The following is an 18,639-nucleotide window of genomic DNA, read 5'->3' as shown; positions in this document are numbered from 1 at the left end:
TGACTTGATTAGATTACGTCACTCTCTTACGTTTTGTGGTAAGCTTTTTGTTTTATGGTTGAAAATAGAATTCGAAAACTAACTTCAAAGTTACTTTAGTAACTTTCGACATCAAACATACGTTAAACATAGAAATCAGAAATTATTTAATAACGATGTAATATATAACATTATAATATATAAAATATATAAAGACATCATGGAAGAGGAAAAAAGAGGAAGGAGAAGACCAAATAGACCTTACATGGAACAAATTAAAAAGAATGCGAGCGTGTGTCTTCTACAGAAGTCAAAGAATTAATTTTGGATACACAAGGATGGAGAATGCTACACCGTCAAGAGAATGGCTCTTAAATTAATGATGATAATATACAGGGTGTTAGTGACTTCTTAACAAATACTGAGGGGGATGATTCAGACTATGACTCTGAGTTGATATCAAGTGGATTTTCCTGTCAGAAAATTCATGACATATTTAGTGTTTTTTTAAATTATTTACCGTTCCATATGCGGTGAGGAGCTCGGTGGCGCAGCAGTAAGCGCGCTCGGTCTGCGATTGTTGAAGTTAAGCAACTTTCGCAAAGGCCGGTCATAGGATGGGTGACCACAAAAAAAAGTTTTCATCTCGAGCTCATCCGTGCTTCGGAAGGCACGTTAAGCCGTTGGTTCCGGCTACATTAGCAGTCGTTAATAACAATAATGCACTGGGCCCGCGTGATGGTTTAAGGCCCCATCTCCCTATCCATCCATAGGGAAGGCCCGTGCCCCAGCAGTGGGGACGTTAATGGGCTGATGATGATGATTTAAGTACTTATAAAAATCTCGCACTTAGTATTGCGACTTGCGTCGTCTCCTGCATCTTTTAAAACTGAACTGAAGTCTTGGCTACTGGAACAACAATTTTATGACATAGAAGAGCTTATGACAAAACAAGTCCGTAATTGACAAAAAAGTAATATAATAATTATAATTGTTATCGATAATAAATATTATAATAATATGTAATCATTGATAAGTTAATGTGTAATATGTAATAATATTACCTTTGGTATATCGGTGTTTTTGCCTATTGACAATGTTTATCTTTTTGTAATTGACTTGTAACGACATGTTATTAATAAAGTTCTGTATTCTGTTGTAAGTGCGAGTGAGACAGATAGCACGTAGACGTTGCCTTATTTTTTAACTCACAGCCATTTAGACTGCAGTGACACCCAGCGGGGGTGAGGTAAATATAGCTCGGCACCGATACGGATTGATGCGGTGCGGAGAGTGTCCGTTCTATTCATTGTATTCTTTATTATCTATTCTATGAACATGCTTATGTTTTATTTTGATTCCTAAAATAAAGTTGCCAGTACACATTCTAGATTTCTCTTAAACCGAGTTTTCACTATACGAGTACTCTCGGCCTGAAAGCGCTCGGACTTTGTCGGATAACTACTTGGTGCATTCAGTTTGACCGAGTGCGCTCGGAGTATGTGTTTACACGCTAGTAGCGTCTAAGTAGTTATCCGAGCGCCTTTGGTCATAGTTAGTGATGGGCAGGGAAAGAAAAAATTGGGTGGGAAAGAAAAAATATCGGGAAAATATGGGAAAATAAAATAAACACCCGAAAAATTCCCGAATCATGGGAAAATATTTTTTATTTAATTATTTTTAATCTTATTATTATTTGTATGTCGTTTCCATGTCTCGGGTCGGGTCTGTCATGGAGTCCCGGACTTTTGGAAGGCGTGCGTGGGGCCGAAGCCAACACGTAGAGGCCCCTTAAGATAATTTACTCTAACAGAGATACATTGGGCAGGCGGTGACTCGCCACTCACTGGTTGGGCCACCTATCCACCTAGCCGACGCGACTGGACGGCAAGGCAGCAACATGGTTGTGAGCGTCTCAGGGTGTCAAGAGGTGTACACCGCTTTCTGCGAGGCGGTTTACCCGCCTTACTAACTCGCGACTTATGCATCTTTCACTTCCACCCTGCGAGCGTATAGCTCTAACGCCCCACTCTGGCTGGCCAATGAAGGCAAGCCAGAGGTGAGAGTCCTGCGGCCCCCGCTAAGGTCCACTCCGGCCAGCCAGTACTGTCACCATCTTTGTTGCTCTTCTTTGGACTCTCTCTAGTAGTGCAATGTCCTTCCGATAGTAAAGTCTCCATATTTGAAACCCATGTTCTAACAGCGGTCTGACGTAAGTAAGTTTTGTAAAGCCTAAGAAACAATTCCGTATCTATATGATAAAAAGCTTTTCTAATTATGTATAAAAGGGAGTTATCCTTCTTAGTGATTCCAATAATGTGTTCGTCCCACTTTAGATTATGTGTTATCGTTATGCCAAGGTCCTTTTGTTTTTTAACACACTCGAGGTTTTGAGTCAATGGTGTAACTCAACGTGGGGTAGTTACTGCCAACATGCAACACAGTGCATTTGTCTACGTTTAATGTGATTAGCCAATCTCGGGTCCAAGCAATTACTCTATCAAGATCATCTTGGATTATATTATGGCTAATAAGTGGATTCCCCGTTATTGTCGTGTCATCTGCAAAGAGTGATATATCAGACATGATACCATTTAAGATCTGTAAGGTAGATACTGAATAAAATAGGTCCTAACACCGATCCCTGCGGCACACCGCTGAGGACTTTTCTGGGAACAGAGTATGATTCTCCGATGCGCACAGAGAATGTGCGATTTGACAGGAAGTCTTCAATCCACTTCACGACATTGCCTCTGATTCCAAAGGGCTCTAATTTAGCAATCAATGGTGTGACAGGAACTCGATCAAAAGCTTTTTCATAGTCCAAGTAAATAATATCTGTAGGTATTCGTGCCTCCCAATTTCTTGCACAAAACCATGTTGCTCCTCGATGATGACATTCTCTCGTGCCAAAAGCATCCTATATATCCTATAATATGTAGATATCTTTGCATGGAATTATTAAAATCGAACATTCCATTCAAAATATATTACAAAGGAGATCATCGGCTTTCCATACTTTGGCTGGCCCAAATTTGAAAGTGCCGGTCAGAGAAAAAAAATGTGTCAAACCTTTCGAGTAGATTGTTCTGAACATTTTTTACTATGACACCAGACGTTTATGACCATTAGTTTGGCTTTAATTGGATTTTAAAAATCTCGACTTTTCATACATTTTGTACAAAATAATATTATGTCCGTTGGGAAAAAGAGGTATACAGGCATATTACAAAGGACCGTTAGAACATTTATTAGTATGGCGCCAAACTTCTATGACCATTATTTTGACTTTTATTGGACTTTCAGTTTTGGTTAATATGTTAACCAAACTTAAAATGCCGGCCATCGAAAAAAATACGTCGAATCTGTCTAATAGTTGCTTCTCAATATTTTTTAATAACACCAAACATCTATGACCATTATTTTGACTTTTATTGGATTTTACGTTTTAGTTTAAATATGAAAAATGCCGACCAGCAAAAATATCATGTTGAGAGTATCGAGTAGATGTCTGTTAACATTTTTTTCTATAGCGCCAAACTTGTATGACCATTAGACCATATACATTTTAACAATGACAACAAGCAGAGCTTTCCCAATGACTAGTTATTAGTCAGATAAATACTTTGTGTTTTTGTTTTGTGTGTTGTTAGGTGAACTTCTATATTAATACTATCTGATTTTAGATATGACGTTGGCTGCAGTTTTGGCATTCGACTCAACGTTACGGCCTAAGTTTAGGTTGAATTATGGTATTGATTCACCTTGACCGTAAATGGTTACCACCCTCCAAAGATAAGCTTGCCATCTAGTGACGAAACTCGTATATTGGCATGACGTCTGAAGTATCTGTTAGGGAAAACAGGAGTCGGGTAGTTGTACTTTGCAAGTATGCCTATCACAATGTCCTGGTGCTACTCGGCCGATAACATAGTAGGTACCTCTATCACCCCACTGTTTATTCCTTGTATACACTTTTCTTTAAAAAAAGTAGTTTCTTAAGCGTGTATCACCATCAGGTAAGGTAGTGGTCAAACGCAAACCTATTTTTCAAAAGACGACCACCATATTACGCCTTTAGCAAGATAGTTCCATTATCACTAGGTAAAACTTTTTTTTGATTTTTGGAAAATCGAATTAAGTTCAAAATATTGGTCATAGTTGTTTAATGCCATAGTAATAAACATTCTGACGATCCTTTAAATAACGCGCCTGTTATATTTTATTTTTATACAAAATGAATCAAAAATCAAGTTTTTTTTTAAATCCAACAAAAGTCAAAATAATGGTCATAGACGTTTGGTGCCCTAATAATAAATGGTCAAATGGATAAGTTCTAACGGGATATACAAATATTGTTTCATGGCCGGCACTTCACATTTTCACCAAAAATGTATGAAAATTCAGTTTTTTTAATTCGAATAAAACCGAAAATATTGACCCTACAGCTTTGGTGCCATAGTAATAAATGCTCAGACGGATAAGTTCTAAGGATAATACCATTATTGTTACTTGACCGGCACTTTAAATTTTCACCAATAATGTATGAAAAATACAGTTTTTTAAAATCGAATAAAACCGAAGATATTGACCCTACAGCTTTGGTGCCATAGTAATAAATGCTCATATGGATAAGATCTAACGGAATATAGCAAAATTATTTTTTGGCCGGCACTTTGACTTCTGGGCCGAAATCCGATGATCTCCTTTAAGTTTTTTAAGAGTTCATACGACACTACGACAGAAGATAAATTGGGCATAAGTAGGCATACATTATATTTAAATGGTCTTTGTTGGAAATCCTTACTTTTAATACAAATATATGCGATAAAAAATATTTTCCCTTGAAATGGGAATTTTTCGGGTTTTTTCCCTCAGAATTGGGAAAATTCCCAAAACGCGGGAATTTTCCGGGTAAGAACCCAACACTAGTCATAGTAGACTTGTATAGTGAAAATCTGGCTTTAAAAATAGACGACCAATACGTTGTGCTCCGTCGATTGTGACCAATCGGTCGACCCTTGTTTTAGGACAGTCACATCGCCACACAATCCATGTAACTCGGTTAAAAAAAGAGGTTTTTACACCAAACTTTTTCACGGTTTTTACGTCATTAGATAGGCCGCTCGTTTCTTAGAAGTACCGGTCTTTAATTACTTGGTAAAGTATGCCGTTTCTTTAGCACTAGTATCAGGGTACTTTCGGTTGAATTTCTCTGGTGAAGATGATGAGTTTTTGGTAAAAAATATCTCTGTAAAGCTCATTTCCTTATTGGAATTTTCTATTCAATAGTACTTTTTGCTGTAAGTAGTTCTAGAACAAATACGAGGAATGAATTGAAAAAATATGTTTATTGATCTTAAATTTCTAATCACTGAACTCTGAAAGCAAACGCAAGCAGACCCTAGTAAGTTAAGTACATCGTTTAAGCTAGCTGAAGTTTGTAGTTTCATTTTTATCACATAGGTTCATACTTACTAATCTATAAAGAAAACAAAAATTAAAAACAAAAAAATAACATACTAGATACTTTATTGCATAAACAGACAATAATAAAATAAAATAGTCATTAATAATAAAAAAAATAAAAATGTATATTAAAATAATAATAATTCAAAAGGTGGTTTACGTCCAAAACGGAAAATTAGATGGATGGGTTCATTGCCCCAAGTATGTACAGCGATTATTTACGGTTTACAAGATATAACCTAATCTGTACCTTTTTCAAGAATTTATACCTTACTTCAGAAATCATCATTGTGACGCTATTTCTTTCTTAATAATTATTTTATTTTACTTAAAATCTATTCCTGAGGAAGTGTACCGCAAGTTGAAAAAATAAAAACAGACAAATCAAACGTACAAAAAAGTGTTTGGAAGTCAAAGTGAGAATTTGGCCTTACTCATTACAGTTGTTTACTTGATTGTTGTAACTTCGCTTGATTCTTCACTGGTTCTCACCCGGAATCCTCAAACCCTAACCCGGACAAGGTAGTAAACGTATTACTAGTGACCACAGCAGGTGTCTCCATAGACCGTGGTTCCTCAATCTGAACGGAAGGAAATTTGCGGTCGATACCTTGCCTGTGTTTGCTACTCATTATTTACCGCGGTTGGTTACCATGATGTGGGATCTGAATTTGTATGCTGGAGATCATGTCTTATGTTCTACTAGCTTTTGCCCGCGACTTCGTCCGCGTGGCGTGTTATAAAAGAGAGATCTTTGTGTGTGTGGGAGTGCATATCAAATTTCAAGCATCTAACCAATGCAGTTTAGATTTTTCATACAAATGTTTCTTCCCGCTAACTTCCGTTTCCATGGGAATTTTGCAATATCCTGTTGCAACTAAGCTTTAAGTTAACTAAGGTACCTGCATGCCAAATTTCAAGCGTCTAACTCAAGCGGTTTAGATTTTTCATACGAAAGGATTTTCCCGCTAATTCCCGTTCCCGTGGGAATTCCGGGAATTCCTTTCTTAGTGCACCTCTACGGTACCTAAGCTACGTCCCTTCCAAATTTCAAATGCCTACGTTTAGCTGTTTAGGCTGTGCGTTGATATGTCAGTCAGTCAGTTTCTCCTTTTATATATTTAGATGATAGGACATTTTCAGCTGCTTATTTTCCCGAGCAAGTCCTTAAGCAATCCGTGATAGCCCAGCAGGGCTAACATGCGCATCGTGATAAAATTATCGATTTGTTTTTGTGTTTTATTTTATTTTTGCGTTTTTTAAATCTATTTACATTTACATTTTTCTTCAATAATAATTCATAAATAAGTTATGTAGAACAAAAAAGTTTTTATGTCACCTTTAGATCTGTCTTTATTAAGTAAATCCTTTTGATCTAGGAAACTACCCAATAATAATTGTCGTACCAAGTTGTTAATGCCATCTGAGGTAAACCTACTATAAGTTACGTGAATAAAAAAAATACAGTGCGGTACAATAAAAGTAACGCATTAAACGGTTGAAATATTCCAAATCCAAATTACGATTAAGCAGGTGCCTTGCGGTCGCACACCACTGGTTACGTGTGAAAGAGACGCATTATCCCAATATTCCCAATACACGCCGACCACAGACAATCGATGAACACCTGATGACTTTTTTACAAGCCACTTCTGTGAACCGAGGATATAATTCATGTTCATTCGCGTACATGCTATCAATGTTCTTTTGAATATCCTTGGGGATTACGCTGATAAGTTTTGTAGTGCTAATTATTTTTTAATAATTAAGTAATTGGCATTATATAGGCTTGCCCCCTATTACATGCGACTTAAACATAGTTGGTGAGAATTGGGTGTAAATACTATACACCTCTGCCTACCCCGCAACGCTTCAACACGCATAGGCGTGATGCTAATGTAATGAAAAATATTATAGGATACTAAAGCTCAGTGAAACGCGGGTCCTCAGTTGAATTCGCGATCGATGTACCTCAGACTAGCCCAATTGGGAATTTAGTCGTGAGCTTATGGGCTATAACAGTATAAAAGTCTCCTTCGATTGGAAACAGCTCCGATAAAGTAAATAAGTCACGTGAAAAAAAATAATTGAAACAGATCTCCTTGTGTTTTTCTAAGGCCCAATTGACAAAAAAATATATAATTATTACTTACTTACTTACCTTACAAGTTATTTAAGTTCCAAACAACAGTTAAAATGTGTGACAAAAAGCATTTAAGTCATGTAAGTTTGAAAACTATATTTTGAAGGAACGTTGTATGCATCTTATCGCAACGATTAATCGTGATTCGAAAACGTGTGAACACGACCCCATACTGTTTTATATATCACACACGAAGTATTATAGTTTGGTCATGATTATTCTATATTCTATATTACTTTGATTTAAAAAAAAAAAACAATAATATTAAATTATCAATTTTGGCAGTTAACTGCCGATCTTTTGCCGAACAAATTAAATGATAAATAAAAAATTATAAAAATTCTTATATAAAAATGAGTTTAATTTTATTTTCTATCATTAATGGCCAGTGTTTTGTAAAATACGTCAATCACTTTCAATATTTTGAAAATGAAATATATTTTAAATAGTAATTTCAAAATTAGAACACATTTATATCTCATTAATGTTGTATGAATTTTCAGGCGAGACATAACAAAACGTGTGCGTGCTGAACCTACGTCGAAGCTTTAACTCAAAAGATGGTATCGTCGACCTCTGTTATTAATTACAGCCGAATAAAGCACTGGAAGGGTTTGTGAGCATATTAACCAGTATAATTTATCGCTCTACAACCGACGATACGTGCTCCACGTATTTTGGTAATGCGCACCCCTGATTTTTATGACTGGCAACACGCAATGCCATAGTTTGATTTTGGAAACGCAACATACGTTAAGTGCGGTGTGAATATGTAGGGTAAGTAGGCGAGCTATTTAGAGATTGGTGTGATAAGCAACATGTTACCGCTATTTCGGTTCTGTATAGAGTTTAACTAGACATCAGTTCGCTCAGTAACAGTTAGCTGGTACACTCATTCCAAAAAGGGTGGAAGGAAATAACAATTTATAATCATAATTCTATCTATATATAGGATTTTGTTTTCAAAACCTGTCAAATTCTTTTATTTTGTTCTTACTTCGAAACTGGCAGGTATGGTTATAAGATTAAGCGAATTATTGGCAAAACAAAAAAAGCAGTTGTTTATAGCTACTTACATACTAGTTACTTGGTAATAAAGGTATACTAACGAGTTTGTTAGAAAGGTAAAGTAACGTATGTAGATTTACAATTACTTTATACAATTCTGCGATGATTACTAACTCTTTTTATTTTTTGAAGTGAATGGTACATTTTATAAATAAGTTAAACCAGATTACCAGACACATCACCAAAATAGATTAAAAAATGAAATATTTTAATTTATTTAATAGAGGTGTTAAAATAAAATCCGCAAAGAGTGTTTATTATTATTATAAGTTGAGTATAGTTCTTTTTTGTTAAGGAAAATTGTAGAATTTAAATGGTAGGTGAATAATTTTGACAAAAGTGTTCGCTCGTAATTTACTCGTAGTGTTGTATAATTTTTACTTTATGTTCGGAGTCACGCACGATCAGTTTGTTCTAGACGTGATTACATTTATGAGAGTTTAATTCCCAATTTGTTTCTTTCATCAAATTATGTTATTTCCTGCGTTCATTATGTTTTTAAGAAAGTTGTTATTTAATTTTTAAAAGCTATGCTGGAGTGGGTGCGGATAAAAACATAGAATACGTTTAGCTTGTCTTCCCTCATTCGGGCATGTCGTAAAATCCGACAGTGATTCTATCCTTTCTAATATGATGGACCATTGTTATGGGCGATAGGCTGATCCCTTAGGACTTCGCATCAACAGTTGCTGCAATAGGCTAGTTTCCAACTAGTCAAATCGGTTACTTTTTTACTAAACGAGAAAACACGAAATTACTGTGGAATTTGTAGGAAAAAGCACTCTGTGACGTCATAGAAAAACGTGATAAAATGACAAACTTATTCTTGCGTTTTTTTATTAAAATTCATAAATAAGTTAAATAGAAAAAAGATAATATTTTTCGTTAATTTTAGATGTCTTCAATCTTCATTTAGTAATCAGAATTTCATAATTTATCTAGCACATAGTACACGACCCAATTGTCTGTGAATACTTGTGGCTCTGCCTAAAGGTGGGTACTGACCGGTGTTACGAGGCGTATTGTACTATTCGCGAGCATGATATGTTACGTTATGTGCTTAAAATCAGTGTTGATGCCCGCTACGAGCGCCTTATTTCCCTGTACTGACAGCACGAACGCTCGCTGTGTAACACATTACATTACGCCTCGTAACACCAGTCAGTACCCACTTTAAGAATAAAGAAAATAATAATGTCACCTTGAGAATGGTAACGCTCAGCCCCGTACAAATTTGTAAGCTAGATGTACCTCACCCCCTTGGGCCGTAAGTCGTTAAGGAGTAAGTGGGAGCGCGCGTGGACAGTCTGTCTCGCTTGCGCTTACGCGGTAAGGCGGCGCACAGAATCAACAACATGACTTTTTGTATACAAAAGTCGACATCCCATACGAATCAATACAAAACAAAGGCAAAACAAAACGAAACCAGCACATCAAACACTTTCCAATAACAACAATCGATAAATACCAACACAGACAAAATTATTTTCTTTCAAATATATAATTAGCGTCCATTTTCATTTGGTCTTTATGTACGGTACATAGGCATGTTTATATACATGTTGGTTGCCGCGACTCCGTCACTCGGCGACGCAAATTGCTTTACTGAACGGGAAAGGAGAGGACGACGGACGGTATTAGAGATGCGCAGATAAACAGAGAAAACCCTGGCTGGAAAACTTCTGGTCATAACTTACGTTAGCGGTTATGCGGTCTCTAAGACATTGAGGAGATACTTGCTGCTGTTAAGATTTTCAAGAGACTTATTTAAATTGTACTGTCTGAGAACTGATATTAGGCAGCTAAATTTATATATAAGTATATTAATTTTATTTAATTTATAATTTAATATTTAATTTAATTTATTTGAATGTTTTATTATATAAATTATGGATCATTGTTATCTGAAATAAAGAAATTTTAATTATTAATTTAATTTTTAAATTACTCCATTGTATGACAATATTTAATGTTTTTTTTAAAGAATGTCTAGGGTCCTGTGCCGAGGTTTTTCTTGCAGCTTCTTTTCCCCGGCTATACAGGTTGTGAGAAGCTGTAGTAGTTGTAGGCGGATGAGACGTTCGTTATGTAAAAATTGACGATTCAAAGTGTATCTATGTTACCTATTGAATAAAGATATTTTTGAATTTGAATTTTTTACTTTTGAAGATTTTGTATGTTTATTATTTGTTGATTGTGTAACTAAGTCACTTTTTTGTAGATCATATATTATTGTAATACTTGAAATACGTTCTACTCCTTTATTTAAGTAGTAATTAGAGTATAATTGTTACTGGCTATGGTATGGTAAGTAATATTGTAAAACACATAGTTTAGCTGTTGTTGTTCCACATAAACATAAATAAATAAACATAGTTACTGTGATTTGTAACCTTATCAGGGTTGAACTTTTATCAGGGAAGACAGCCTTACATGCTTGCATACCTATCTATTTTGTAAAAAACCTAATTAAGAAAACATATTTTTCAAATGCAAATCATAGAACACGTTCAGTTCAAGGCATCGGGTATCTCGTAAAGTCTGTTAGAGGGATTGTGCCTTTTATATCATGATGTAGAATTAATGGTTACATGTGATAGGATGATCTCTTGTCACCATAAGGTTCATCGTATTCATGCTGCAGTGGTTGCAAGTTGTCTTCTCATAACTTTTGGCCCTGTCCCTAACTTACACCTAACTAAAAGACACACACACTAAAAGACACACACTTAAAGACACACACACAAATAAATTGTGGGTGGCCTTAGTCCTTTCACGGGCAGAGACCATGGGTCATTGATGGTTCATAATAGATAGTATGACACTTTGGAATCGGAACATCATTAAACGTTCTGTCCTTGAAAGTGTTAAGGATCATGGATTTCAAATGTTTAGATGTTCTTGTGTTTTTATCAATCTACGTACTAGTACTTCATAAAGGCCACCGTGGTCCAGTGGTTGAGCGTTGGGCTCACGATCCGGAGGTCCTGGGTTTGAATCCCGGTGGGGAGATATCACAAAAATCGCTTTGTGATCCCTAGTTTGGTTACGACATTACAGGCTGATCACCTGATTTTCTGAAAGCCGTTGGTCTCGGTTACTACTTACTGATGTAAGTGCGTAGTCGTAACATGAGTCATGTCAGGGGCCTTTGGCGGCTCAATAGTAACCCTGACACCAGGGTTGATGGGATTGGTAATCCACCTCACAATCCACACGATAGAAGAAGAAGTTAGCTTCATAATACAGAACCCCAAGCCTTTAACCCTACACTGCCTTATAAATTTTTCCATTCGCCGCTAAAATTAGCAGACGGATTGTTATTGGTTAAATTATTCAGAGAGCGTGCGGCGTCTTTAAGTGAATTTCGCGATCCACCGCCAGTTTTTCTATTCTGATCACCATCTAGAGCTAAGCAATGCGAGGTACAGTCTCGGTGAGGTGTCGCACGGCATTCAGTATGGCGTCTGGTTCTAATCGATGCTGTTTAAAAGCTTAATAGAACTTAAATTTCGCTTCAGTTGGGTAGTTTCTAAGGTCAAAGATAAATTATGAAATTCTAATTACTAAATAAAGACAGACCTAAAGGTGACAAAACCTAAAGCTTTTCTATTTAACTTATTTGTGTGTGACATTTTGTCACGTTTTTCTACGACGTCACAGGTTGCTTTTTCATACAAATTCCATACTAATTTTGTGTTTTAACAGCCTCCATGGTCTAGTGGTTAGAGCGTTAGGCTCACGATCTGGAGGTCCGGGTTCGATTCCCGATGGGGACATTGTCGAAATCACTTTGTGAGACTGTCCTTTGTTTGGTAAGGACTTTTCAGGCTTGAATCACCTGACTGTCCGAAAAAGTAAGATGATTCCGTGCTTCGGAGGGCACGTTAAGCCGTTGGTCCCGGCTATTAGCCGTAAAAACACCTCCACCAACCCGCAGTGGAGCAGCGTGGTAGAGTATGCTCCATACCCCCTCCGGTTGATTGAGGGGAGGCCTGTGCCCAGCAGTGGGACGTATATAGGCAGTTTATTATGTTTGTGTTTTGACGTTCAGAAAAAAGTAACTGATTTGACTAGTTCGAAACTACCTTGTTTGACGGAATACATTTGTCAGATAATCCCGGAATGATGGTGAGTCGTTCCTCACTGGGTGCCTAAATACGGGTGCAGAAATTGAAGCAAACCCCATAAAAGATGGTGAGATGACCTCAACGCTTATTGGAGAGTTTGGCCGGAGATTACGCAGAGTCGACAAGAATGGACGAATCAAGGGAAGGCCTCTGCCTGATCTGATCTGATCAAAGAAGCTATATGAAAACACTTTATTTGGCGTGATTTATTCTAGATTTTCCGCATGTGGCATTAAGTACTTGACCGGACAAATGGGAACCGCTGAGGACTCTCACCCAGATGTGAGGTAAGAAAAAGGTACACAGGTAATGATTTTGTTTTATGATTAAATGCTGAAACAAAATACCTATAAAACTACGTCGAACTTTTAACAGTAATGTCCCCTTACTTTTCAAAGGGGTTGAAACTGGATGGGTAGCTGTCACGTAATCAGTTGTACCGTTGTACCTTTTAGTTAAACTATTTGTTTGGACACAAACTTATTTTGCACAGACGGACGCACCAAAAGTACGTTCGGGATACGTGTAACGGCTAAATTTGAATAACTTGTATTTGTTAGGCGGTTACCACACAAATAAAAATCTACAACGCTCGCGGTTTCGCCTATCCGGTCTGTGTGACGTGTGCTCAATATTACAAATTAACAAACTATCAACCAACAAGGTATAAGCATCAAAAGGGAGTTAAAATTGTAATATTAAATCAACAGTAGTTAACAAAGTAGATATTAAAATGAAGTTAACGACCAAGCATATCATTAACTTAATTGGAACTGTGTAAGCAAAAATTAAACACTGGTTAACTTTAGTAGTTTTACTTAGCTTATTGGATTAGTATATAAACTAGAAGTAATAAATGTACGGAATATGAATATTGCATATTTAGGTGAATATCTCACGAAACTGCGCACCGGCCGACGAATATTTAAAGAACCTGCCAATAGGCTAGTTCACAACTTATTTAAATCTTTTTCTATCGTGTGGGTTGCGAGGTGGATTACCAACCTCATTAACCCTGGTGTCAGGGTTACTATTGAGCCGACAAAGGCCCCTGCCATGACTTGTGTAACGACTACGTACTTACATCAGTAAGTAGTAACTGGAACCAACGGCTTAACGTGCCTTCCGAAGCACGGATCGTCTACTACTTACTTAAATAAGATGACAATGTTTTTGTAAACATACATACATACATAAACTCACGCCCGTAATCCCTAATGGGGTGGGCTGAGCCACAAGTAATCAAAGACAACTTGCAGCCACTGTTGATACGATGTCGTAAGCTGGATATGATGAACCTTATGGTGATAAGGGATCAGCCTATCGCCCATAACATTAGTCCATCATGTCACACATCATGAGGACACAATCCCTCTGTCGGTTTTTACGACATGCCCGGGAAGACAAGCAGCTGAACGTTTTCTATGTTTTTTATTTGCTCCCAGAACAGCATAGAAGCAAACTATTCTATCATATATTTATGTTTTTGTAAACTTTAGAAATAAATGAATTTGAATTTGAATTTTGAATTTGAAATAAGATGCTTTTTACGAAACGTCAAAAAGAAAATTTTCTATTGAATTTGTATGGAATATGACAGCTCGTTGAGGTGTGGTGTGGGTACTTAGCTCATTTCGCAATGAATGTACCTCTGACTACCCCAATTGGGAAATCAGAAATCAGAATCATTTATTCAATGTAATTATCATGGATAAACTTGTAGTGTGTGTCAATGTAACATTTTTGAATTTAAGTCATATCGCAAGGTGTTATGGCTGAGGAGAAGAAATGACAAGAAACTGCAACAGCAACATATCTTTTAAATCAATGAGGGTACATTACATACAAGTTATTTAATAACTAGAGGAACACATTCAATACCAGACATGTTTATCATTTAGGTAATCATTAATCTTATAAGTAATAAGCTTTTTTACATAAAGTAAGCTTTACGGGAGCTTTAAATTTATTCTCTGACAAATTTAAAATATTATCTGGTATTTTATTGTGAAAACGTATACATAACCCCAAAAAAAGATGAATTTAATTTACTTAATCTAGAATTTTGAACAACAATTTTATTTTTATTCCTTGTATTGTAAGTATGCCTTTTGATATAGGCAAATATACCTTATTGCACACAACATACAATAAAAATATTACATAAATGGATGATAGACACAGTACAATCTGGCGGCCTCATTGCTAAGCAGCAATTTCTCCCAGGCAACCAGTGGAAAGGAAACATCTATTACAATTTGGTGCGGGACAGTGCAACATCTTGTATAAAAATATAAAATACTAACATAAAAAATGAAATATACGATGTTATGTTATTTGTATGGAAAAACTCTCCGTATGACGTCATCAATTAAAGCGCCCACTGTCATACTCCTTGTTACTTAATTCGTAATTCAAATTTGAAAATGTGTCAATAAGAAAAGTTTATAATATATGTAGGAACGGAACGACATCAGAACGAAGTATGAGCATGTGCGAAAGAGTAAGAGGATAAAAGCGTGAAGTATGAAAGAGACAGAGGATATTAGGGTAGGGTAATTTTTAAGATGGCGATAAGACGTTATACGGTGTAAAGGTCATTTGGAGAAAAATAAAAGAAGATATTGAAAAAGCCTGTTTAATTTCGATCATCACCCCACATATATATTTATATAATCTACATATTATATATAACGTTTTATAATTTTATCTTTGACCCAGTAAAATATCCTATTCAATCCCACATTAAGTCCACTGGAGTTGTCCTATCATGTCACTCGCGCCCGTATTCCACTATTTACATATTAAATGATGTAGAACGTCTCAGCTCTAATGAGATGGCTCACTACCGATTGAAACGCCGTACTTGTTAGTGGGAGAGATATTATGTTTTACTTCTTTAGAGTTGTTTTAATGGGTATTTCATGCGAAAAATTGACGATAAAAGTTTTTTTTAAATAGTCAAAGATAACTTCTAAGTCCGTCCGTTTTAATATCTTTACTTATGATAAAGATGACTGCATAGGGATGGATTTCTACTCTTTTTTTTTTGCAGTAAGACCGTTTTGGTATAATTAGATTATTACCGGGTGAGAGGATTCAGCGCTCCCCATTTGTCCGGCCAAGTAATTAATGTCATCTGCGACATATCTACAATAAGGCAAAAATAAATTAGATTATGGCGTGTTATTGATACATTTTTATGAAATGCCTTAATAAGGTTTATAATACTTAATATTTTTTTATATTTACTTTTAAACTCTATTTTTGGTAGTAAATATAATAAACTTTTTTATAAGGTACCTGCGTGTTCTTCTCATTAAGATCACCGAGTTATAGTGTCCTATCCTTAATTTAACAAAATATTAATGAGCGTCCCGTACCAAGTCCAAAACAGATCGCAAACACACATATCCAAATCACAAGCGCGCATGACATATAATGAGACTGCGCATTGGCCGCGATTGTCATTGGTGCACTATTGTCCACTCTATATGGTGGCGCCACTGTGCTCGCTCCATTTGGACATGTCTAAAAGGGCATAGATCTATGTGCGGCGAGCTTTTGGTAACGGTAGGGTTGGTACTTCTCTGTGGAACTGGGAATAAACATACTACTTTAATTTAATCATAGCCAGAAAATAAGATTATTCCGTGCTTCAAAAGGGACCTTTGGCTGTTGGTCCAGGTTACTTTTTTGCATATTTAAGCTTACAGTAAATAAGTAGATAACCGATGAAGTCACATCATAATGTAAAGGTGATTAACTTTATGAATAAAATCTAAATATCGTCAGTCATGTATCTTAATTTGGCTTGATTATTATTGCAATTTTATTACAATATTATTTGTGTTTTCGTATTTTATAATAACAGACTAGTATTTACAATAAATACAATTTCTAACTATAATTGCTCAATTTTCTTCCAAAACTATTTTTACTTCACAGCCAACCCTATCCATAACCAAAAACTCTGGACCTTTTCCACCCCATATCTTAGTCCATTACCCAGCTCTTGCTCCACTGGTCGGTGCCTCGTTTACGTATGGTACATTGTCAAAGTTACAGCTGTGTAGTTGACTTAATTAGCGAGGTGGATATGTGAATGGCAGGCCAATGCGTGTTGTCGCTACAGAAACATCGTTATACTGGAAATATGGCTGCTTGAGGACTCTGTCCATTGTATTTTACTTTGGAGTCTGTGAATCTAGAAAGTAATATAAGTACGCACAATAAATAAACTCTGAACTGAGAGGAAAGGAAAAACACAAGAAGTTACATTGCTTATCATCTCGGGCGGGACATACTGGCTGACATAAAATGTTTCTATGCATTATTGCGGCCTATCAAGCAGTCCAGTTGGTAGAACGATTGCCTCTCACTTTGAGGTCGCAGGTTCAAATCTAGCACAGGCCTAAACCAATGATTGTCGAATTTGTTTTCGAATTCATCTTTGGATCATAAATTATTGTCACGTGCGCATCGGTGAAGGGACGCGAGGAAACCCACATTCCCAAGAAATGCATTTTCGGAGGAATGTGACCTAACCTGTATTGGACTGGTTTTCCCTTCACGGGTTGGAAGGTAAGACAGACAGTCGCTTCTGTAAAAAACCGGGCATGTCAAATCTTCAGGTTAGGTAAGCGGACCCCGTGAAAAACGGGATATTGCTAGGGATATTGTACTGTTTACTGAGGTCTATCACGTGGGTCTAACAGAAAGCTCGGTGAGGTGTGGATACTCAGTTCATCTTGATGGATATACCTTTGACTACCCCAATTGGGATATTGTCGTGAGCTTATGTTAAGTTATGCTGCTGTTAATAAAATAATTCGTCTGTTCATCTATCATGTCGTATTAAGTTGTTACAGAGAATATGCTTAGCCATAACTTAAGCAAGCAAGCAAGCAGAATGCAATTTCATGCGTGGTCACAGTACTAATATAACCCATAACCATTTTTGATAGGTGGGTGGTAATTTTTCCATTTGTTTATGAACAATATGAAATATGAAAATATTTGAAGTCACAAAATAGGAGAAATTATGTTTAGGACAATAACAATTATGAAATGACGTTAGAATTAGTGACTGATTATGAATACTTAGTGATTATTATAAAGAACAAAATATGAGGAACATGTTATACTTGTCAGGCCATGTTGTTTCGAAATTCAAACCCCATTGTTCAAGTATTGTGTATTGTATTCCGGAAATCCGGAAAATGGGTGCACTCATTTTGGGCGCATAGAATCGACTATAAAAATCGATAATAATATGATAGATCCTATCACCCATATCATGTTAGACAGGAAACAATCCTTCGGTTTATACGATGAACCAGGTAGACCGCGTTCTATGTTTTTATTTACAAAACTTATTATGTACTTGTTCTATTATGTACGATAAAATAACCAATAAATAAAACAAAACAGCACGAAGGACGCGAAACATCACGAGACAAGTTGAAAATTCAAGGATTTATGAAACAAAGTTCCAGTTACGCTATCCGGAAACTAATGACGTCATTAGTTATCAGCTCGCTCGACGTCATGAATATACTGTAATTAGTTACGTCATGAAAGTCACTGCTAATTGCTAATCAACGAGAGAATAAATAAAAATCTACAATCGAAAATTACTCCTTTAGTGAACTGTGGAGCAGCGTAATGGAGTGTGCTTCACACCGCCTTTTGGTTGATTGAGGGAAGGAGCATGCCCAGCAGTGGGTCATAAGTATATTATAGTCATGTTATATACAATCAAAGAGCAAAAGTGCAATCAGTGATAAGATAACATCAGCTGGTCAGACGGTTGACGGCTGTAACCTGTAATCAGAGACACACAGGGAT

This window comes from Pectinophora gossypiella, chromosome 16, assembly GCF_024362695.1.
Source record: "Pectinophora gossypiella chromosome 16, ilPecGoss1.1, whole genome shotgun sequence".
Classification (NCBI taxonomy): Eukaryota; Metazoa; Arthropoda; class Insecta; order Lepidoptera; family Gelechiidae; genus Pectinophora; species Pectinophora gossypiella.
This window is presented reverse-complemented; position numbering follows the sequence as displayed.